The 21,526-nt window shown below is 61.1% G+C and overlaps 1 protein-coding gene across 3 annotated transcripts in view; it reads left to right on the forward strand.

Moving 5' to 3' along the window:
• The window catches only part of LOC122545535 (solute carrier family 25 member 44-like), a 62,156-nt gene that overhangs the window by 11,335 nt on the left and 29,295 nt on the right, over window positions 1-21,526 (forward strand). For 2 of the 3 annotated variants that reach the window (XM_087985172.1, XM_087985170.1), the window contains exon 1: window positions 4,747-4,826. The exons of the other annotated variant lie outside the window; for it this stretch is intronic. The gene's annotated coding sequence lies outside the window, so the exon portion shown is untranslated. Of the gene's footprint in view, window positions 1-4,746; window positions 4,827-21,526 lie in introns of those variants that run through there. 3 annotated transcript variants of the gene reach the window in all.

Consider the following 21,526-nt stretch of genomic DNA (forward strand, 5'->3'; position numbering starts at 1 on the left):
ATCCCTGGGCACTACGGGACAATTTAGCATGGCCAATCCACCCTAACCTGCACATCCCTGGGCACTACGGGACAATTTAGCATGGCCAATCCACCCTAACCCACACATCCCTGGGCACTATGGGACAATTTAGCATGGCCAATCCACCCTAACCTGCACATCCCTGGGCACTACGGGACAATTTAGCATGGCCAATCCCCCCTAACCCGCACATCCCTGGACACTACGGGACAATTTAGCATGGCCAATTCACCCTAACCTGCACATCCCTGGGCACTATGGGACAATTTAGCATGGCCAATCCACCCTAACCTGCACATCCCTGTGCACTATGGGACAATTTAGCATGGCCAATTCACCGTAACCTGCACATCCCTGGGCACTATGGGACAATTGAGCATGGCCAATCCACCCTAACCAGCACATCCCTGGGCACTACAGGACAATTTAGCATGGCCAATCCACCCTAACCCGCACATCCCTGGGCACTACGGGACAATTTAGCATGGCCAATCCACCCTAACCTGCACATCCCTGGGCACCACGGGACAATTTCCCATGGCCTATCCACCCTAACCTGCACACCCCTGGGCACTATGGGACAATTTAGCATGGCCAATCCACCCTAACCTGCACACCTTTGGATTGTGGGAGAAACAGGAGCCTCCCGAGGGAACCCACGGGGAGAATGTGCAAATCCCACACAGACTGTTGCCTGAGGGTGGGATCGAACCCGGGTCCCTGGTGCGGTGAGGTAGCCGCTCCAACCCCTGAGTCACCGTGCTCGCCCCTTGATACCTTCCCCGTGTATCCCTGTCTCTCAGATGCTGCCAGACCTGCTGAGTTTCTCCAGCGTCCTGTGTTACAATCAAAGTCTTTTGGATATGTGCGCTACAGTTGTGAGACGTTATTCTGAGGGAACGTGAGCGGGCGGGCATGGATTGGATGTTTCCCTTTGTGGGCGAATCCCAAATCCGCAGTGGGGGAGGTGGGAGGCGGTGGGAGCAGGGTCACTGTTTGAAACTAACGGGGGTGCAGATTTGAATCAGAAGCTGAGGAAACGGTTTTCTTTTGAGCCGGTGTAATTCTCTTCCTGAAAAGGCCATGGAATCTGAACTTTATAAGGCAGGGGGAGACGGACTCATGATCACCAATGGGAGAAAGCTTGCAGGGGTCTTAGAGTCATCCAGCTCCCTTAGCCCCGGCCAGTCACACCCACCATAATCCCAAACTTAACTGATCCCACCTGCCTGATCCATATCCCTCCAAACCGTCCCGACTCATCTACTTACCCAAATGTCTTTTGAAAATTGTGACTGTACCTGTATCCAGAGCTGTACAACCCGGAAACAGACCCTTTGGTCCAACCCGTCCATACTGTCCCAGATATCCCAACCCAATCTAGTCCCACCTGCCAGCACCCGGCCCATATCCCCCCAAACCCTTCCTATTCATTTGCCTCTTCAATGTTGTAATTGTACCAGCCTCCACCACTTCCTCTGGCAGCTCATTCCATACACACACCACCCTCTGGGTGAAAAAAAATTGTTTTTTAGGTCCCTTTTAAATCTTTCCCCTCCACCTAAACTTCTAGTTCTGGACTCCCCCGACCCCCCATGCCCCTCATGATTTTGTAAACCTCTATAAGGTCACCCCCTCAGCCTCCGACTCTCCAGGGAAAACAGCCCCAGCCTGTTCAGCCTCTCCCTGTAGCTCAGATCCTCCAATCCTGGCAACATCCTTGTAAATCCTTTCTGAACCCTTTCAAGTTTCACAACATCTTCCCGATAGGAAGGAGACCAGAATTGCACGCAGTATTCCAACAGTGGCCTAACCAATGTCCTGTACAGCCGCAACATGACCTCCCAACTCCTGTACTCAATACTCTGACCAATAAAGGAAAGCATACCAAACGCCGCCTTCACTATCCTATCTACCTGCGACTCCACTTTCAAGGAGCTATGAACCTGCACTCCAAGGTCTCTTTGTTCAGCAACACTCCCTCGGACCTTACCATTAAGTGTATAAGTCCTGCTAAGATTTATTTTCCCAAAATGCAGCACCTCGCATTTATCTGAATTAAACTCCATCTGCCACTTCTCAGCCCATTGGCCCATCTGGTTAAGATCCTGTTGTAATCTGAGGTAACCCTCTTCGCTGTCCCCTACACTGATAATTTTGGTGTCATCTGCAAACTTACTAACTGTACCTCTTATGCTCACATCCAAATCATTTATGTAAATGACAAAAAGTAAAGGGCCCAGCACCGATCCTTGTGGCACTCCACTGGTCACAGGCCTCCAGTCTGAAAAACAACCCTCCTCCACCACCCTCTGTCTTCTACCTTTGAGCCAGTTCTGTATCCAAATGGCTAGTTCTCCCTGTATTCCATGAGATCTAACCTTGCTAACCAGTCTCCCATGGGGAACCTTGTCGAACGCCTTACTGAAGTCCATATAGATCACATCTACTGCTCTGCCCTCATCAATCTTCTTTGTTACTTCCTCAAAAAACTCAATCAAGGTTGTGAGACATGCTTTCCCACGCACAAAGCCATGTTGACTATCCCGAATCAGTCCTTGCCTTTCCAAATACATGTACATCCTGTCCCTCAGGATTCCCTCCAACAACTTGCCCACCACCGAGGTCAGGCTCACCGGGCTATAGTTCCCTGGCGTGTCCTTACCACCCTTCTTAAACAGTGGCACCACGTTAGCCAACCTCCAGCCTTCCGGCACCTCACCTGTGACTATCGATAATTTGTCACTGTTAAGTTCATTTCACATGCAAGCTGCTATCTGTTTCAAAATAAAAATTACCCCGTGTGCTTTTTTAAAAATCTGTCTCTTCTCACTTTTAAAAATATGCCTCCTGGTCTTGAAATCTCCCTACCTCGAGAAAAGACAACTACCATTCACCCTATCCAAGCCCCTTTATGATTTTATAAACCTCTGTAAGGTCACCCCTTAGCCTCCGACGCTCCAGTGAGAGAAGTCCCATCTATCCTTAGAACTCAAGCCCTCCATTTCCAGCAATATCCCGGTAAACCTGACCCCCACCCCTCTCCAGTTTAATAACCTCCTTTCTGTAACAGGGTGACCAGAACTGGACATCCCCTTCTCCAGCAGTGACCTCACCGACGTCCTGACTCCTGTAGACAAAGGCCTGAGCCCTGAAGTGCTGAACACTTTCGTAACCGTCCTTTGACACCCACTTCATAGAATTATGTCCCTGAACCCCCTCGGTCTCTCTGTTCTGTCACGCTACCCAAGGTCCTGGTTTTATTTGTATACGTTTTGCCCTGGTTTGTTTAACCGGAATGCAGCACTTCCCCTTTACCCAAATTAAACTCCATCCGTCACTCCTCAGCCCATTGGACCCAATCACACTGTCATCTTATAAATCCTTCTTCGCTGTCCACCAGAGCACCCATCTTGGTGGTCTGGTCAGCAACTTAATCACCTACATTCTCATCCAAATCAAACAAAATGGGGGGGGGGGGGGGGGGGGTGTCCAGGCCTGATCCCTGAGGGACACCGCTAGTCACAGACCTCCGATCTGAAAACCAGCCCCTCCACCCATCGCTGTCTCCTGCCGATTTTGAGTTTCTTTCCTGCGCACGGTAATTTTGTCCGTCAGATACTATCGTGAGGTTTGGTTCCTGAAATAGCCCAGACACCAGTGTCCAGTCACCCTTCATTTACCAGTGCACCTATGTAGCCAGCCAGCTCAGTCATCGAGCTGTACAACCCGGAAACAGACCCTTTGGCCCAACCTGTCCGTGCCGACCCAGATATCCCAGCCTCATCTAGTCCCACCTGCCAGCACCCAGCCCATATCCGCCCCCCCCCCCGAAACCCTTCTTATTCATATACCCATCCCCAGATGCCTTTTAAATTGTACCAGCCTCCATCACAGCTAAACACGAGGGGTCATAGTTTTAAGCTGGTTGGCGGAAAGTATAGAGGGGATGTCAGAGGCGGGTTCTTTACACAGAGAGTTCTGAGAGCATGGAATGCGTTGCCAGCAGCAGTTGTGGAAGCGAGGTCACTGGGGATATTTAAGAGACTGCTGGACATACATATGGTCACAGAAATTTGAGGGTGCATACATGAGGATCAGTGGTCGGCACAACATCGTGGGCTGAATGGCCTGTTCTGTGCTGGACTGTTCTATCCTCTGGCAGCTCATTCCATGCACGTACCACCCTCTGTGTGGAAAAAATTGCCCCTTAACTCTCTTGTATATCTTTTCCCTCTCACCCTAAACCTATGCCCCTCTAGTTCTGGACTCCCCCACCCCAGGGAAAAGACTTTGCCTATTTACCCTATCCATGCCCCTCATGATTTTATAAACCTCTGTAAGGTCACCCCTCAGCCTCCGACGCTCCAGGGAAAACAGCCCCAGCCTGTTCAGCCTCTCCCTGTAGCTCAAACCCTGGCAACATCCTTGTAAATCTTTTCTGAACCCTTTCAAGTTTCACGACATCTTTCTTATAATAGGAGGGAGACCAGAATTGCACGCAATATTCCAACAGTGGCCTAACCAATGTCCTGTAACATGACCTCCCAACTCCTGTACTCAGTACTCTGACCGATGAAGGAAAGCATACCAAACGCCGCCTTCACTATCCTATTTACTGAGGAGAGTATAATCGCCTAGGTTTTTGTGTGCGCGCGCGCGCGTCGGTGCTAGATACAATGAAAAACTCCCAAGTAAAAATAACTATGTGAACACTTCCACCACCAGAAAATGTGCCCACGCCATGACAATCTCGTATTGAATTGACCACCTCCCCCTGAATCCTGTGGGACCGAACATTCCTGGTTAGTTACTGTGCGGAACCTCATAACTACAATCTAAGTTAACAAAGTCTACCGCTCTGCCCCTCATCAATTTTCTTGTTTGCTTTCGCAAACAAATTTTCTTTAAAAAAATCAATCGCTTTCACGCGACTGTCGAGTTCAGGTTAAAATCAGGTCAGCTACGACGTTATTCAGCGAAGACCAAGCGAAAATTCAGATGCTGGAGTCCAAGGGTAGATATGAGTGTGGCACTGAGAAAGCACAGCAGGTCGGGCAGCATCCGAGGAGCAGGAGGATCGACGTTTCAGCCCTTTCCTGGTGAAGGGCTTTTGCCCGAAATGTCGATTCTTTTTTTTTTTCCCTGCTCCTGGGATGCTGTCTTTTCCAGCCCCACTCCCTCGGCTCTTCCCTTCGGCCTCTGCTATCCCTCGCTTTCTCCCTGCAGACAGGCAGGTGACTGGACACTGGCCTCTGGGCTATTTCAGAAACCGAACCTCGGGTTAGTATTTGGCGGACAAAAAAAAACTATCGTCTGCAGGTAATGAGCGCGGGCACAAAATCGGCAGGAGACAGCGATGGGTCGAGGGGCTGTTTCCTGAGGCGTTTCGCAGGGATTGGGCCTGGGTCCCCCTTCGTTATTGAGATCAGGGATTTGGACGATAGTAAACATGAACAACTTGCCGGAGCGGTACCAAGCCAGGCAGCATCAGGAGGTGGAGGAGCCAAGGGGTCACCCTGTGGAAGGAGGCTGCCTGGCGTGCTGTGTTCTCCCAGCCATTTGCGATGCTGTCCCCAGGTTAGAGGGGCCAAATGGCCACCTTTCCTCCCTAGGTTCGATTGGTGCTGGCTTGCTTTGAGCTGAACCCGTCAACCCCGCGTCAGATAGTGTTAGGCCCTGTCTCTCGTGTTAGGCCCTGTCTCTCGTGTTAGGCCCTGTCTCTCGTGTTAGGCCCTGTCTCTCGTGTTAGGCCCTGTCTCTCGTGTTCGGCCCTGTCTCTCGTGTTCGGCCCTGCCTTCCGCGTGTGTTCGGCTCTGCCTTCCCTGTGTGTTCGGCCCTGCCTTCCACGTGTGTTCAGCCCTTACTTCCACGTGTGTTCGGCCCTGCCTTCCGCGAGTGTTCGGCCCTGCCTTCCGCGAGTGTTCGGCCCTGCCTTCCGCGAGTGTTCGGCCCTGCCTTCCGCGTGTGTTCGGCCCTGCCTTCCGCGTGTGTTCGGCCCTTACTTCCACGTGTGTTCGGCCCTTACTTCCACGTGTGTTCGGCCCTTACTTCCACGTGTGTTCGGCCCTTACTTCCACGTGTGTTCGGCCATGTCTCTCGTGTTCGGCCCTGCCTTCCTTGTGTGTTCGGCCCTGCCTTCCCTGTGTGTTCGGCCCTGCCTTCCCTGTGTGTTCGGCCCTGCCTTCCGTGTGTGTTCGGCCCTGTCTCTCGTGTTCGGCCCTGCCTTCCGCATGTGTTCGGCCCTGTCTCTCATGTTCGGCCCTGCCTTCCGCGTGTGTTCGGCCCTGCCTTCCGCGTGTGTTCGGCCCTGCCTTCCGCGTGTGTTCGGCCCATGCTTCCACGTGTGTTCGGCCCTTACTTCCACGTGTGTTCGGCCCTGCCTTCCGTGTGTGTTCGGCCCTGCCTTCCGTGTGTGTTCGGCCCAGTCTCTCGTGTTCGACCCTGCCTTCCACGTGTGTTCGGCCCTTACTTCCTTGTGTTTCGGCCCTGCCTTCCGCATGTTTGGCTCTGCCTTCCACGTGTGTTCAGCCCTTACTTCCGTGTGTGTTCGGCTCTGCCTTCCGTGTGTGTTCGGCCCAGTCTCTCGTGTTCGGCCCAGTCTCTCGTGTTCGGCCCAGTCTTTCGTGTTCGGCCCTGTCTCTCGTGTTCGGCCCTGCCTTCCCTGCGTGTTCGGCCCTGCCTTCCCTGCGTGTTCGGCCCTGTCCCGCGTGTTCGGCCCTGCCTTCCCTGCGTGTTCGGCCCTGTCTCTCGTGTTCGGCCCTGCCTTCCCTGTGTGTTCGGCCCTGTCTCTCGTGTTCGGCCCTGCCTTCCCTGCGTGTTCGGCCCTGCCTTCCCTGCGTGTTCGGCCCTGTCTCTCGTGTTCGTCCCTGCCTTCCCTGTGTGTTCGGCCCTGCCTTCCCTGTGTGTTCGGCCCAGTCTCTCGTGTTCGGCCCTGCCTTCCGCGTGTGTTCGGCCCTGCCTTCCGCGTGTGTTCGGCCCTGCCTTCCCTGTGTGTTCGGCCCTGCCTTCCCTGTGTGTTCGGCCCTGCCTTCCCTGTGTGTTCGGCCCTGCCTCTCGTGTTCGGCCCTGCCTTCCGCGCGTGTTCGGCCCTGCCTTCTGCGCGTTTTCGGCCCTGCCTCTCGTGTTCGGCTCTGCCTTCCGCATGTGTTCGGCCCTGTCTCTCGTGTTAGGCCCTACCTTCCCTGTGTGTTCGGCCCTGCCTCTCGTGTTCGGCCCTGCCTTCCGCGCGTGTTCGGCCCTGCCTTCCGCGCGTTTTCGGCCCTGCCTCTCGTATTCGGCCCTGTCTCTCGTGTTCGGCTCTGCCTTCCGCGTGTGTTCGGCCCTGTCTCTCGTGTTAGGCCCTGCCTTCCGCGTGTGTTCGGCCCTGTCTCTCGTGTTCGGCCCTGTCTCTCGTGTTCGGCCCTGTCTCTCGTGTTCGGCCCTGTCTCTCGTGTTCGGCCCTGTCTCTCGTGTTCGGCCCTGTCTCTCGTGTTCGGCCCTGTCTCTCGTGTTCGGCCCTGTCTCTCGTGTTCGGCCCTGTCTCTCGTGTTCGGCCCTGTCTCTCGTGTTCGGCCCTGTCTCTCGTGTTCGGCCCTGTCTCTCGTGTTCGGCCCTGTCTCTCGTGTTCGGCCCTGTCTCTCGTGTTAGGCCCTGCCTTCCCTGTGTGTTTGGCCCTGCCTCTCGTGTTCGGCCCTGCCTTCCCTGTGTGTTCGGCCCTGCCTTCCCTGTGTGTTCGGCCTTGCCTTCCCTGTGTGTTCGGCCCTGCCTCTCGTGTTCGGCCCTGCCTTCCGCGCGTTTTCGGCCCTGCCTCTCGTGTTCGGCTCTGCCTTCCGCATGTGTTCGGCCCTGTCTCTCGTGTTAGGCCCTACCTTCCCTGTGTGTTCGGCCCTGCCTCTCGTGTTCGGCCCTGCCTTCCGCGCGTTTTCGGCCCTGCCTCTCATATTCGGCCCTGTCTCTCGTGTTCGGCTCTGCCTTCCGCGTGTGTTCGGCCCTGTCTCTCGTGTTAGGCCCTGCCTTCCGCGTGTGTTCGGCCCTGTCTCTCGTGTTCGGCCCTGTCTCTCGTGTTCGGCCCTGTCTCTCGTGTTCGGCCCTGTCTCTCGTGTTCGGCCCTGTCTCTCGTGTTCGGCCCTGTCTCTCGTGTTCGGCCCTGTCTCTCGTGTTCGGCCCTATCTCTCGTGTTCGGCCCTGCCTCTAGTGTTCGGCCCTGCCTCTAGTGTTCGGCCCTGCCTTCCGCGTGTGTTCGGCCCTGCCTTCCGCGTGTGTTCGGCCCTGCCTTCCGCGTGTGTTCGGCCCTGCCTTCCCTGTGTGTTCGGCCCTGCCTTCCGTGTGTGTTCGTCCCTGTCTCTCGTGTTCGGCCCTGCCTTCCCTGTGTGTTCGGTCCTGTCTCTCATGTTCGGCCCTGCCTTCCGCGTGTGTTCGGCCCTGCCTTCCGCGTGTGTTCGGCCCTGCCTTCCGCGTGTGTTCGGCCCTGCCTTCCGCGTGTGTTCGGCCCTGCCTTCCCTGTGTGTTCGGCCCTGCCTTCCCTGTGTGTTCGGCCCTGCCTTCCCTGTGTGTTCGGCCCTGCCTTCCGCGTGTGTTCGGCCCTGCCTTCCGCGTGTGTTCGGCCCTGCCTTCCGCGTGTGTTCGGCCCTGCCTTCCGCGTGTGTTCGGCCCTGCCTTCCGCGTGTGTTCGGCCCTGCCTTCCGCGTGTGTTCGGCCCTGCCTTCCGCGTGTGTTCGGCCCTGCCTTCCGCGTGTGTTCGGCCCTGCCTTCCGCGTGTGTTCGGCCCTGCCTTTCGCGTGTGCTCGGCCCTGCCTTTCGCGTGTGCTCGGCCCTGCCTTCCGCGTGTGTTCGGCCCTGCCTTCCGCGTGTGTTCGGCTCTGCCTTCCGTGTGTGTTCGGCCCAGTCTCTCGTGTTCGGCCCAGTCTCTCGTGTTCGGCCCAGTCTCTCGTGTTCGACCCTGCCTTCCACGTGTGTTCGGCCCTTACTTCCCTGTGTTTCGGCCCTGCCTTCCGCATGTTCGGCCCTGCCTTCCGCGTGTGTTCGGCCCTGCCTTCCGCGTGTGTTCGGCCCTGCCTTCCGCGTGTGTTCGGCCCTTACTTCCGTGTGTGTTCGGCTCTGCCTTCCGTGTGTGTTCGGCCCAGTCTCTCGTGTTCGGCCCAGTCTCTCGTGTTCGGCCCAGTCTCTCGTGTTCGACCCTGCCTTCCACGTGTGTTCGGCCCTTACTTCCCTGTGTTTCGGCCCTGCCTTCCGCATGTTTGGCCCTGCCTTCCACGTGTGTTCAGCCCTTACTTCCGTGTGTGTTCGGCTCTGCCTTCCGTGTGTGTTCGGCCCAGTCTCTCGTGTTCGGCCCAGTCTCTCGTGTTCGGCCCTGCCTTCCCTGCGTGTTCGGCCCTGTCTCTCGTGTTTGTCCCTGCCTTCCCTGTGTGTTCGGCCCTGCCTTCCCTGTGTGTTCGGCCCAGTCTCTCGTGTTCGGCCCTGCCTTCCGCGTGTGTTCGGCCCTGCCTTCCCTGTGTGTTCGGCCCTGCCTCTCGTGTTCGGCCCTGCCTTCCGCGCGTGTTCGGCCCTGCCTTCCGCGCCCGTTTTCGGCCCTGCCTCTCGTGTTCGGCTCTGCCTTCCGCATGTGTTCGGCCCTGTCTCTCGTGTTAGGCCCTGCCTTCCCTGTGTGTTCGGCCCTGCCTCTCGTGTTCGGCCCTGCCTTCCCTGTGTGTTCGGCCCTGCCTTCCCTGTGTGTTCGGCCCTGCCTCTCGTGTTCGGCCCTGCCTTCCGCGCGTGTTCGGCCCTGCCTTCCGCGCGTTTTCGGCCCTGCCTCTCGTGTTCGGCTCTGCCTTCCGCATGTGTTCGGCCCTGTCTCTCGTGTTAGGCCCTACCTTCCCTGTGTGTTCGGCCCTGCCTCTCGTGTTCGGCCCTGCCTTCCGCGCGTTTTCGGCCCTGCCTCTCATATTCGGCCCTGTCTCTCGTGTTCGGCTCTGCCTTCCGCGTGTGTTCGGCCCTGTCTCTCGTGTTAGGCCCTGCCTTCCGCGTGTGTTCGGCCCTGTCTCTCGTGTTCGGCCCTGTCTCTCGTGTTCGGCCCTGTCTCTCGTGTTCGGCCCTGTCTCTCGTGTTCGGCCCTGTCTCTCGTGTTCGGCCCTGTCTCTCGTGTTCGGCCCTGTCTCTCGTGTTCGGCCCTGTCTCTCGTGTTCGGCCCTATCTCTCGTGTTCAGCCCTGCCTCTAGTGTTCAGCCCTGCCTCTAGTGTTCGGCCCTGCCTTCCGCGTGTGTTCGGCCCTGCCTTCCGCGTGTGTTCGGCCCTGCCTTCCGCGTGTGTTCGGCCCTGCCTTCCGCGTGTGTTCGGCCCTGCCTTCCGCGTGTGTTCGGCCCTGCCTTCCGCGTGTGTTCGGCCCTGCCTTCCGCGTGTGTTCGGCCCTGCCTTCCGCGTGTGTTCGGCCCTGCCTTCCGCGTGTGTTCGGCCCTGCCTTCCGCGTGTGTTCGGCCCTGCCTTCCGCGTGTGTTCGGCCCTGCCTTCCGCGTGTGTTCGGCCCTGCCTTCCGCGTGTGTTCGGCCCTGCCTTCCGCGTGTGTTCGGCCCTGCCTTCCCTGTGTGTTCGGCCCTGCCTTCCGTGTGTGTTCGTCCCTGTCTCTCGTGTTCGGCCCTGTCTCTCATGTTCGGCCCTGCCTTCCGCGTGTGTTCGGCCCTGCCTTCCGCGTGTGTTCGGCCCTGCCTTCCGCGTGTGTTCGGCCCTGCCTTCCGCGTGTGTTCGGCCCTGCCTTCCGCGTGTGTTCGGCCCTGCCTTCCGCGTGTGTTCGGCCCTGCCTTCCGCGTGTGTTCGGCCCTGCCTTCCGCGTGTGTTCGGCCCTGCCTTCCGCGTGTGTTCGGCCCTTACTTCCACGTGTGTTCGGCTCTGCCTTCCGTGTGTGTTCGGCCCAGTCTCTCGTGTTCGGCCCAGTCTCTCGTGTTCGGCCCAGTCTCTCGTGTTCGACCCTGCCTTCCACGTGTGTTCGGCCCTTACTTCCCTGTGTTTCGGCCCTGCCTTCCGCATGTTTGGCCCTGCCTTCCACGTGTGTTCAGCCCTTACTTCCGTGTGTGTTCGGCTCTGCCTTCCGTGTGTGTTCGGCCCAGTCTCTCGTGTACGGCCCAGTCTCTCGTGTTCGGCCCTGCCTTCCCTGCGTGTTCGGCCCTGTCTCTCGTGTTCGTCCCTGCCTTCCCTGTGTGTTCGGCCCTGCCTTCCCTGTGTGTTCGGCCCAGTCTCTCGTGTTCGGCCCTGCCTTCCGCGTGTGTTCGGCCCTGCCTTCCCTGTGTGTTCGGCCCTGCCTCCCGTGTTCGGCCCTGCCTTCCGCGCGTGTTCGGCCCTGCCTTCCGCGCGTTTTCGGCCCTGCCTCTCGTGTTCGGCTCTGCCTTCCGCATGTGTTCGGCCCTGTCTCTCGTGTTAGGCCCTGCCTTCCCTGTGTGTTCGGCCCAGTCTCTCGTGTTCGGCCCTGCCTTCCGCGTGTGTTCGGCCCTGCCTTCCCTGTGTGTTCGGCCCTGCCTCTCGTGTTCGGCCCTGCCTTCCGCGCGTGTTCGGCCCTGCCTTCCGCGCGTTTTCGGCCCTGCCTCTCGTGTTCGGCTCTGCCTTCCGCATGTGTTCGGCCCTGTCTCTCGTGTTAGGCCCTGCCTTCCCTGTGTGTTCGGCCCTGCCTCTCGTGTTCGGCCCTGCCTTCCCTGTGTGTTCGGCCCTGCCTTCCCTGTGTGTTCGGCCCTGCCTCTCGTGTTCGGCCCTGTCTCTCGTGTTCGGCCCTGTCTCTCGTGTTCGGCCCTGTCTCTCGTGTTCGGCCCTGTCTCTCGTGTTCGGCCCTGTCTCTCGTGTTCGGCCCTGTCTCTCGTGTTCGGCCCTGTCTCTCGTGTTCGGCCCTATCTCTCGTGTTCGGCCCTGCCTCTAGTGTTCGGCCCTGCCTCTAGTGTTCGGCCCTGCCTTCCGCGTGTGTTCGGCCCTGCCTTCCGCGTGTGTTCGGCCCTGCCTTCCGCGTGTGTTCGGCCCTGCCTTCCCCGTGTGTTCGGCCCTGCCTTCCCTGTGTGTTCGGCCCTGCCTTCCGTGTGTGTTCGTCCCTGTCTCTCGTGTTCGGCCCTGCCTTCCCTGTGTGTTCGGTCCTGTCTCTCATGTTCGGCCCTGCCTTCCGCGTGTGTTCGGCCCTGCCTTCCGCGTGTGTTCGGCCCTGCCTTCCCCGTGTGTTCGGCCCTGCCTTCCCTGTGTGTTCGGCCCTGCCTTCCGTGTGTGTTCGTCCCTGTCTCTCGTGTTCGGCCCTGCCTTCCCTGTGTGTTCGGTCCTGTCTCTCATGTTCGGCCCTGCCTTCCGCGTGTGTTCGGCCCTGCCTTCCGCGTGTGTTCGGCCCTGCCTTCCGCGTGTGTTCGGCCCTGCCTTCCCTGTGTGTTCGGCCCTACCTTCCCTGTGTGTTCGGCCCTGCCTTCCCTGTGTGTTCGGCCCTGCCTTCCGCGTGTGTTCGGCCCTGCCTTCCGCGTGTGTTCGGCCCTGCCTTCCGCGTGTGTTCGGCCCTGCCTTCCGCGTGTGTTCGGCCCTGCCTTCCGCGTGTGTTCGGCCCTGCCTTCCGCGTGTGTTCGGCCCTGCCTTCCGCGTGTGTTCGGCCCTGCCTTTCGCGTGTGTTCGGCCCTGCCTTTCGCGTGTGCTCGGCCCTGCCTTTCGCGTGTGCTCGGCCCTGCCTTTCGCGTGTGCTCGGCCCTGCCTTTCGCGTGTGCTCGGCCCTGCCTTTCGCGTGTGCTCGGCCCTGCCTTTCGCGTGTGCTCGGCCCTGCCTTTCGCGTGTGCTCGGCCCTGCCTTTCGCGTGTGCTCGGCCCTGCCTTCCGCGTGTGTTCGGCCCTGCCTTCCGCGTGTGTTCAGCTCTGCCTTCCGTGTGTGTTCGGCCCAGTCTCTCGTGTTCGGCCCAGTCTCTCGTGTTCGGCCCAGTCTCTCGTGTTCGACCCTGCCTTCCACGTGTGTTCGGCCCTTACTTCCCTGTGTTTCGGCCCTGCCTTCCGCATGTTCGGCCCTGCCTTCCGCGTGTGTTCGGCCCTGCCTTCCGCGTGTGTTCGGCCCTTACTTCCGTGTGTGTTCGGCTCTGCCTTCCGTGTGTGTTCGGCCCAGTCTCTCGTGTTCGGCCCAGTCTCTCGTGTTCGACCCTGCCTTCCACGTGTGTTCGGCCCTTACTTCCCTGTGTTTCGGCCCTGCCTTCCGCATGTTTGGCCCTGCCTTCCACGTGTGTTCAGCCCTTACTTCCGTGTGTGTTCGGCTCTGCCTTCCGTGTGTGTTCGGCCCAGTCTCTCGTGTTCGGCCCAGTCTCTCGTGTTCGGCCCTGCCTTCCCTGCGTGTTCGGCCCTGTCTCTCGTGTTTGTCCCTGCCTTCCCTGTGTGTTCGGCCCTGCCTTCCCTGTGTGTTCGGCCCAGTCTCTCGTGTTCGGCCCTGCCTTCCGCGTGTGTTCGGCCCTGCCTTCCCTGTGTGTTCGGCCCTGCCTCTCGTGTTCGGCCCTGCCTTCCGCGCGTGTTCGGCCCTGCCTTCCGCGCCCGTTTTCGGCCCTGCCTCTCGTGTTCGGCTCTGCCTTCCGCATGTGTTCGGCCCTGTCTCTCGTGTTAGGCCCTGCCTTCCCTGTGTGTTCGGCCCTGCCTCTCGTGTTCGGCCCTGCCTTCCCTGTGTGTTCGGCCCTGCCTTCCCTGTGTGTTCGGCCCTGCCTCTCGTGTTCGGCCCTGCCTTCCGCGCGTGTTCGGCCCTGCCTTCCGCGCGTTTTCGGCCCTGCCTCTCGTGTTCGGCTCTGCCTTCCGCATGTGTTCGGCCCTGTCTCTCGTGTTAGGCCCTACCTTCCCTGTGTGTTCGGCCCTGCCTCTCGTGTTCGGCCCTGCCTTCCGCGCGTTTTCGGCCCTGCCTCTCATATTCGGCCCTGTCTCTCGTGTTCGGCTCTGCCTTCCGCGTGTGTTCGGCCCTGTCTCTCGTGTTAGGCCCTGCCTTCCGCGTGTGTTCGTCCCTGCCTTCCCTGTGTGTTCGGCCCTGCCTTCCCTGTGTGTTCGGCCCAGTCTCTCGTGTTCGGCCCTGCCTTCCGCGTGTGTTCGGCCCTGCCTTCCCTGTGTGTTCGGCCCTGCCTTCCCTGTGTGTTCGGCCCTGCCTTCCCTGTGTGTTCGGCCCTGCCTTCCCTGTGTGTTCGGCCCTGCCTTCCCTGTGTGTTCGGCCCTGCCTCCCGTGTTCGGCCCTGCCTTCCGCGCGTGTTCGGCCCTGCCTTCCGCGCGTTTTCGGCCCTGCCTCTCGTGTTCGGCTCTGCCTTCCGCATGTGTTCGGCCCTGTCTCTCGTGTTAGGCCCTGCCTTCCCTGTGTGTTCGGCCCAGTCTCTCGTGTTCGGCCCTGCCTTCCGCGTGTGTTCGGCCCTGCCTTCCCTGTGTGTTCGGCCCTGCCTCTCGTGTTCGGCCCTGCCTTCCGCGCGTGTTCGGCCCTGCCTTCCGCGCGTTTTCGGCCCTGCCTCTCGTGTTCGGCTCTGCCTTCCGCATGTGTTCGGCCCTGTCTCTCGTGTTAGGCCCTGCCTTCCCTGTGTGTTCGGCCCTGCCTCTCGTGTTCGGCCCTGCCTTCCCTGTGTGTTCGGCCCTGCCTTCCCTGTGTGTTCGGCCCTGCCTTCCCTGTGTGTTCGGCCCTGCCTCTCGTGTTCGGCCCTGCCTTCCGCGCGTGTTCGGCCCTGCCTTCCGCGCGTTTTCGGCCCTGCCTCTCGTGTTCGGCTCTGCCTTCCGCATGTGTTCGGCCCTGTCTCTCGTGTTAGGCCCTACCTTCCCTGTGTGTTCGGCCCTGCCTCTCGTGTTCGGCCCTGCCTTCCGCGCGTTTTCGGCCCTGCCTCTCATATTCGGCCCTGTCTCTCGTGTTCGGCTCTGCCTTCCGCGTGTGTTCGGCCCTGTCTCTCGTGTTAGGCCCTGCCTTCCGCGTGTGTTCGGCCCTGTCTCTCGTGTTCGGCCCTGTCTCTCGTGTTCGGCCCTGTCTCTCGTGTTCGGCCCTGTCTCTCGTGTTCGGCCCTGTCTCTCGTGTTCGGCCCTATCTCTCGTGTTCAGCCCTGCCTCTAGTGTTCAGCCCTGCCTCTAGTGTTCGGCCCTGCCTTCCGCGTGTGTTCGGCCCTGCCTTCCGCGTGTGTTCGGCCCTGCCTTCCGCGTGTGTTCGGCCCTGCCTTCCGCGTGTGTTCGGCCCTGCCTTCCGCGTGTGTTCGGCCCTGCCTTCCGCGTGTGTTCGGCCCTGCCTTCCGCGTGTGTTCGGCCCTGCCTTCCGCGTGTGTTCGGCCCTGCCTTCCGCGTGTGTTCGGCCCTGCCTTCCGTGTGTGTTCGTCCCTGTCTCTCGTGTTCGGCCCTGCCTTCCCTGTGTGTTCGGCCCTGTCTCTCATGTTCGGCCCTGCCTTCCGCGTGTGTTCGGCCCTGCCTTCCGCGTGTGTTCGGCCCTGCCTTCCCTGTGTGTTCGGCCCTGCCTTCCCTGTGTGTTCGGCCCTACCTTCCCTGTGTGTTCGGCCCTACCTTCCCTGTGTGTTCGGCCCTGCCTTCCCTTTGTGTTCGGCCCTGCCTTCCGCGTGTGTTCGGCCCTGCCTTCCGCGTGTGTTCGGCCCTGCCTTCCGCGTGTGTTCGGCCCTGCCTTCCGCGTGTGTTCGGCCCTGCCTTCCGCGTGTTCTCGGCCCTGCCTTCCGCGTGTTCTCGGCCCTGCCTTCCGCGTGTGTTCGGCCCTGCCTTTCGCGTGTGTTCGGCCCTGCCTTTCGCGTGTGTTCGGCCCTGCCTTTCGCGTGTGTTCGGCCCTGCCTTTCGCGTGTGTTCGGCCCTGCCTTTCGCGTGTGCTCGGCCCTGCCTTCCGCGTGTGTTCGGCCCTGCCTTCCGCGTGTGTTCGGCCCTTACTTCCACGTGTGTTCGGCTCTGCCTTCCGTGTGTGTTCGGCCCAGTCTCTCGTGTTCGGCCCAGTCTCTCGTGTTCGACCCTGCCTTCCACGTGTGTTCGGCCCTTACTTCCCTGTGTTTCGGCCCTGCCTTCCGCATGTTTGGCCCTGCCTTCCACGTGTGTTCAGCCCTTACTTCCGTGTGTGTTCGGCTCTGCCTTCCGTGTGTGTTCGGCCCAGTCTCTCGTGTTCGGCCCAGTCTCTCGTGTTCGGCCCTGCCTTCCCTGCGTGTTCGGCCCTGTCTCTCGTGTTCGTCCCTGCCTTCCCTGTGTGTTCGGCCCTGCCTTCCCTGTGTGTTCGGCCCAGTCTCTCGTGTTCGGCCCAGTCTCTCGTGTTCGGCCCTGCCTTCCCTGCGTGTTCGGCCCTGCCTCTCGTGTTCGGCTCTGCCTTCCGCATGTGTTCGGCCCTGTCTCTCGTGTTAGGCCCTGCCTTCCCTGTGTGTTCGGCCCTGCCTCTCGTGTTCGGCCCTGCCTTCCGCGCGTGTTCGGCCCTGCCTTCCGCGCGTTTTCGGCCCTGCCTCTCGTATTCGGCCCTGTCTCTCGTGTTCGGCTCTGCCTTCCGCGTGTGTTCGGCCCTGTCTCTCGTGTTCGGCCCTGTCTCTCGTGTTCGGCCCTGTCTCTCGTGTTCGGCCCTGTCTCTCGTGTTCGGCCCTGTCTCTCGTGTTCGGCCCTGTCTCTCGTGTTCGGCCCTGTCTCTCGTGTTCGGCCCTGTCTCTCGTGTTCGGCCCTGTCTCTCGTGTTCGGCCCTGTCTCTCGTGTTCGGCCCTGTCTCTCGTGTTCGGCCCTGTCTCTCGTGTTCGGCCCTGTCTCTCGTGTTCGGCCCTGCCTCTCGTGTTCGGCCCTGCCTCTCGTGTTCGGCCCTGCCTTCCGCGTGTGTTCGGCTCTGCCTTCCGCGTGTGTTCGGCCCTGTCTCTCGTGTTAGGCCCTGCCTTCCGCGTGTGTTTGGCCCTCTCTCTCGTGTTTGGCCCTGTCTCTCGTGTTCGTCCCTGTCTCTCGTGTTCGGCCCTGTCTCTCGTGTTCGGCCCTGTCTCTCGTGTTCGGCCCTGTCTCTCGTGTTCGGCCCTGTCTCTCGTGTTCGGCCCTGTCTCTCGTGTTCGGCCCTGTCTCTCGTGTTCGGCCCTGTCTCTCGTGTTCGGCCCTGTCTCTCGTGTTCGGCCCTATCTCTCGTGTTCAGCCCTGCCTCTAGTGTTCGGCCCTGCCTCTGGTGTTCGGCCCTGCCTTCCGCGTGTGTTCGGCCCTGCCTTCCGCGTGTGTTCGGCCCTGCCTTCCGCGTGTGTTCGGCCCTGCCTTCCGCGTGTGTTCGGCCCTGCCTTCCGCGTGTGTTCGGCCCTTACTTCCACGTGTGTTCGGCCCTGCCTTCCGTGCGTGTTCGGCCCTTCTCTCGTGTTCGGCCCTGTCTCTCGTGTTCGGCCCTGTCTCTCGTGTTCGGCCCTGTCTCTCGTGTTCGGCCCTGTCTCTCGTGTTCGGCCCTGTCTCTCGTGTTCGGCCCTGTCTCTCGTGTTCGGCCCTGCCTCTAGTGTTCGGCCCTGCCTTCCGCGTGTGTTCGGCCCTGCCTTCCGCGTGTGTTCGGCCCTGCCTTCCGCGTGTGTTCGGCCCTGCCTTCCGCGTGTGTTCGGCCCTGCCTTCCGCGTGTGTTCGGCCCTGCCTTCCGCGTGTGTTCGGCCCTGCCTTCCGCGTGTGTTCGGCCCTGCCTTCCGCGCGTGTTCGGCCCTTCTCTCGTGTTCGGCCCTGTCTCTCGTGTTCGGCCCTGTCTCTCGTGTTCGGCCCTGTCTCTCGTGTTCGGCCCTGTCTCTCGTGTTCGGCCCTGTCTCTCGTGTTCGGCCCTGCCTCTCGTGTTCGGCCCTGCCTTCCGCGCGTGTTCGGCCCTGCCTTCCGCGCGTTTTCGGCCCTGCCTCTCGTGTTCGGCTCTGCCTTCCGCATGTGTTCGGCCCTGTCTCTCGTGTTAGGCCCTGCCTTCCCTGTGTGTTCGGCCCTGCCTCTCGTGTTCGGCCCTGCCTTCCCTGTGTGTTCGGCCCTGCCTTCCCTGTGTGTTCGGCCCTGCCTTCCCTGTGTGTTCGGCCCTGCCTCTCGTGTTCGGCCCTGCCTTCCGCGCGTGTTCGGCCCTGCCTTCCGCGCGTTTTCGGCCCTGCCTCTCGTGTTCGGCTCTGCCTTCCGCATGTGTTCGGCCCTGTCTCTCGTGTTAGGCCCTACCTTCCCTGTGTGTTCGGCCCTGCCTCTCGTGTTCGGCCCTGCCTTCCGCGCGTTTTCGGCCCTGCCTCTCATATTCGGCCCTGTCTCTCGTGTTCGGCTCTGCCTTCCGCGTGTGTTCGGCCCTGTCTCTCGTGTTAGGCCCTGCCTTCCGCGTGTGTTCGGCCCTGTCTCTCGTGTTCGGCCCTGTCTCTCGTGTTCGGCCCTGTCTCTCGTGTTCGGCCCTGTCTCTCGTGTTCGGCCCTGTCTCTCGTGTTCGGCCCTATCTCTCGTGTTCAGCCCTGCCTCTAGTGTTCAGCCCTGCCTCTAGTGTTCGGCCCTGCCTTCCGCGTGTGTTCGGCCCTGCCTTCCGCGTGTGTTCGGCCCTGCCTTCCGCGTGTGTTCGGCCCTGCCTTCCGCGTGTGTTCGGCCCTGCCTTCCGCGTGTGTTCGGCCCTGCCTTCCGCGTGTGTTCGGCCCTGCCTTCCGCGTGTGTTCGGCCCTGCCTTCCGCGTGTGTTCGGCCCTGCCTTCCGCGTGTGTTCGGCCCTGCCTTCCGCGTGTGTTCGGCCCTGCCTTCCGTGTGTGTTCGTCCCTGTCTCTCGTGTTCGGCCCTGCCTTCCCTGTGTGTTCGGCCCTGTCTCTCATGTTCGGCCCTGCCTTCCGCGTGTGTTCGGCCCTGCCTTCCGCGTGTGTTCGGCCCTGCCTTCCCTGTGTGTTCGGCCCTGCCTTCCCTGTGTGTTCGGCCCTACCTTCCCTGTGTGTTCGGCCCTACCTTCCCTGTGTGTTCGGCCCTGCCTTCCCTTTGTGTTCGGCCCTGCCTTCCGCGTGTGTTCGGCCCTGCCTTCCGCGTGTGTTCGGCCCTGCCTTCCGCGTGTGTTCGGCCCTGCCTTCCGCGTGTTCTCGGCCCTGCCTTCCGCGTGTTCTCGGCCCTGCCTTCCGCGTGTGTTCGGCCCTGCCTTCCGCGTGTGTTCGGCCCTGCCTTTCGCGTGTGTTCGGCCCTGCCTTTCGCGTGTGTTCGGCCCTGCCTTTCGCGTGTGCTCGGCCCTGCCTTCCGCGTGTGCTCGGCCCTGCCTTCCGCGTGTGTTCGGCCCTTACTTCCACGTGTGTTCGGCTCTGCCTTCCGTGTGTGTTCGGCCCAGTCTCTCGTGTTCGGCCCAGTCTCTCGTGTTCGACCCTGCCTTCCACGTGTGTTCGGCCCTTACTTCCCTGTGTTTCGGCCCTGCCTTCCGCATGTTTGGCCCTGCCTTCCACGTGTGTTCAGCCCTTACTTCCGTGTGTGTTCGGCTCTGCCTTCCGTGTGTGTTCGGCCCAGTCTCTCGTGTTCGGCCCAGTCTCTCGTGTTCGGCCCTGCCTTCCCTGCGTGTTCGGCCCTGTCTCTCGTGTTCGTCCCTGCCTTCCCTGTGTGTTCGGCCCTGCCTTCCCTGTGTGTTCGGCCCAGTCTCTCGTGTTCGGCCCTGCCTTCCGCGTGTGTTCGGCCCTGCCTTCCCTGTGTGTTCGGCCCTGCCTTCCCTGTGTGTTCGGCCCTGCCTCCCGTGTTCGGCCCTGCCTTCCGCGCGTGTTCGGCCCTGCCTTCCGCGCGTTTTCGGCCCTGCCTCTCGTGTTCGGCTCTGCCTTCCGCATGTGTTCGGCCCTGTCTCTCGTGTTAGGCCCTGCCTTCCCTGTGTGTTCGGCCCTGCCTCTCGTGTTCGGCCCTGCCTTCCGCGCGTGTTCGGCCCTGCCTTCCGCGCGTTTTCGGCCCTGCCTCTCGTATTCGGCCCTGTCTCTCGTGTTCGGCTCTGCCTTCCGCGTGTGTTCGGCCCTGTCTCTCGTGTTCGGCCCTGTCTCTCGTGTTCGGCCCTGTCTCTCGTGTTCGGCCCTGTCTCTCGTGTTCGGCCCTGTCTCTCGTGTTCGGCCCTGTCTCTCGTGTTCGGCCCTGTCTCTCGTGTTCGGCCCTGTCTCTCGTGTTCGGCCCTGTCTCTCGTGTTCGGCCCTGTCTCTCGTGTTCGGCCCTGTCTCTCGTGTTCGGCCCTGTCTCTCGTGTTCGGCCCTGTCTCTCGTGTTCGACCCTGTCTCTCGTGTTCGGCCCTGTCTCTCGTGTTCGGCCCTGTCTCTCGTGTTCGGCCCTGCCTCTCGTGTTCGGCCCTGCCTCTCGTGTTCGGCCCTGCCTTCCGCGTGTGTTCGGCTCTGCCTTCCGCGTGTGTTCGGCCCTGTCTCTCGTGTTAGGCCCTGCCTTCCGCGTGTGTTTGGCCCTGCCTCTCGTGTTCGGCTCTGCCTTCCGCATGTGTTCGGCCCTGTCTCTCGTGTTAGGCCCTGCCTTCCCTGTGTGTTCGGCCCTGCCTCTCGTGTTCGGCCCTGCCTTCCGCGCGTGTTCGGCCCTGCCTTCCGCGCGTTTTCGGCCCTGCCTCTCGTATTCGGCCCTGTCTCTCGTGTTCGGCTCTGCCTTCCGCGTGTGTTCGGCCCTGTCTCTCGTGTTCGGCCCTGTCTCTCGTGTTCGGCCCTGTCTCTCGTGTTCGGCCCTGTCTCTCGTGTTCGGCCCTGTCTCTCGTGTTCGGCCCTGTCTCTCGTGTTCGGCCCTGTCTCTCGTGTTCGGCCCTGTCTCTCGTGTTCGGCCCTGTCTCTCGTGTTCGGCCCTGTCTCTCGTGTTCGGCCCTGTCTCTCGTGTTCGGCCCTGTCTCTCGTGTTCGGCCCTGTCTCTCGTGTTCGGCCCTGTCTCTCGTGTTCGGCCCTGTCTCTCGTGTTCGGCCCTGTCTCTCGTGTTCGGCCCTGCCTCTCGTGTTCGGCCCTGCCTCTCGTGTTTGGCCCTGCCTCTCGTGTTCGGCCCTGCCTTCCGCGTGTGTTCGGCTCTGCCTTCCGCGTGTGTTCGGCCCTGTCTCTCGTGTTAGGCCCTGCCTTCCGCGTGTGTTTGGCCCTCTCTCTCGTGTTTGGCCCTGTCTCTCGTGTTCGTCCCTGTCTCTCGTGTTCGGCCCTGTCTCTCGTGTTCGGCCCTGTCTCTCGTGTTCGGCCCTGTCTCTCGTGTTCGGCCCTGTCTCTCGTGTTCGGCCCTGTCTCTCGTGTTCGGCCCTGTCTCTCGTGTTCGGCCCTGTCTCTCGTGTTCGGCCCTGTCTCTCGTGTTCGGCCCTATCTCTCGTGTTCAGCCCTGCCTCTAGTGTTCGGCCCTGCCTCTGGTGTTCGGCCCTGCCTTCCGCGTGTGTTCGGCCCTGCCTTCCGCGTGTGTTCGGCCCTGCCTTCCGCGTGTGTTCGGCCCTGCCTTCCGCGTGTGTTCGGCCCTGCCTTCCGCGCGTGTTCGGCCCTTCTCTCGTGTTCGGCCCTGTCTCTCGTGTTCGGCCCTGTCTCTCGTGTTCGGCCCTGTCTCTCGTGTTCGGCCCTGTCTCTCGTGTTCGGCCCTGTCTCTCGTGTTCGGCCCTGTCTCTCGTGTTCGGCCCTGTCTCTCGTGTTCGGCCCTGTCTCTCGTGTTCGGCCCTGTCTCTCGTGTTCGGCCCTGTCTCTCGTGTTCGGCCCTGTCTCTCGTGTTCGGCCCTGTCTC

Source organism: Chiloscyllium plagiosum, unplaced genomic scaffold, assembly GCF_037043375.1.
Source record: "Chiloscyllium plagiosum isolate Xiang-an unplaced genomic scaffold, Cpla_swu_hap1 HiC_scaffold_50, whole genome shotgun sequence".
NCBI lineage: Eukaryota > Metazoa > Chordata > Chondrichthyes > Orectolobiformes > Hemiscylliidae > Chiloscyllium > Chiloscyllium plagiosum.